Raw genomic sequence first — 1,305 nt, forward strand, 5'->3', positions numbered from 1 at the left:
CCCAATAACAAAGGCCTCGTGATAGGGATAGTGGTTTCAGGTTTAGCTTTAACTCCTCTCATTATGAATAGTGTACAGACATTCTTTGTGAATCCTACTAATCTCCAACCTGCTTCTGATGGGTAAGCTTACTTGATGTTTCTTGACAAATCGATTTAAACTTTTTCATACTTTATTTTATTTTTGTTCAATAAATCCTCGAAGAACTCGATTGTTTGATTTATAGGTGTTTTTTCATTGTGTTGGTCACAAGTGTTTAGAATATCTTGGGTGAAGAGTCAACATTTTATCACCATATATAACCCAGTGTATCTTGTACATCAGAGTTTGAAATAATTTTTAATTATTTAGAATAAAATATTTACATTACTTAAGTTAAATACTTTTTTGTGGTGCTTTCTAAAGACTTTAACTTAAGTAATGTAAATACTTTATTCTAAATAATTAAAAATTATTTCAAACTGTAATGCACAAGATATACTGGGTTATATATGGTTTTAAAATCATGGTTATGAATAAAAAAAAACTAAAACCTAGGAACTTTATCATGGAAATATTTCCTAACAAAAATAAAATACTTTCAAGTGTGTATAATACATTTTTAGGTTTATATGATACAATGTATGATCTATTATTAAATTCATGGAATTTGGAAATATTAAATGTTAGCTGTTGAAAGTTGCTGAATTATATTTTAGTTACCAAACTGGAGGAAGCTATTCTAAAGACACAAATATTATATCACATAGGGAATTGAAGCTATTATTTACCTATGAGTTTTAACTATTGCTAATTTTGTTTGTTCCATTGTTTGTAATTAAGTGCAAAGCTACACAATGGGCTATCTGTACTGTGTCAACCAGTTGCATTGAACCCAGTTTCTAACGTTATAACTGTTCAGACTTACTTCTGTGCTACTATGGGATCTAATGCTGTTCAACCTCATTAGTTCAAAAACCAATTTAATTTTTCATTAAAGAGTAAACTCTCGATATTTTTTCAGATTCTTTTACAACGATGAAATCATAGAAAGTGTTCCAGTTTTGTTTCTGATAATGGGAAGTGTTACTGGTGGTATTCTACTGATTGGGCTGCTTATGTACCGAGACTTACCACGAAGGTCAAATCAGGTTAGATGAATTTGATTAAAAAGTTTACTAATAGTATTATAAATTACAAAGCAAATTCGCATCATATCGACTGAACAAACCCGACTTATTTACTAGTGTCAGTTTTTATTAAAGCGAACTGGGATTATTTTAGACTGGACAATAATATATATATATATAAACTAAATTAATTATT

At 29.0% G+C, this 1,305-nt stretch overlaps 1 long non-coding RNA gene across 1 annotated transcript; it reads left to right on the plus strand.

Moving 5' to 3' along the window:
- Nucleotides 1-37: 37 nt before the first annotated feature.
- On the plus strand, nt 38-1,131 carry LOC111084794. The gene is made up of 2 exons (XR_002609721.1): nt 38-122; nt 1,004-1,131. It is a non-coding gene; the product is annotated as an uncharacterized LOC111084794 (long non-coding RNA).
- The last annotated feature ends 174 nt before the right edge of the window (nt 1,132-1,305 follow it).

This window comes from Limulus polyphemus, unplaced genomic scaffold (assembly GCF_000517525.1).
Source record: "Limulus polyphemus unplaced genomic scaffold, Limulus_polyphemus-2.1.2 Scaffold131825, whole genome shotgun sequence".
Taxonomy (NCBI): domain Eukaryota; kingdom Metazoa; phylum Arthropoda; class Merostomata; order Xiphosura; family Limulidae; genus Limulus; species Limulus polyphemus.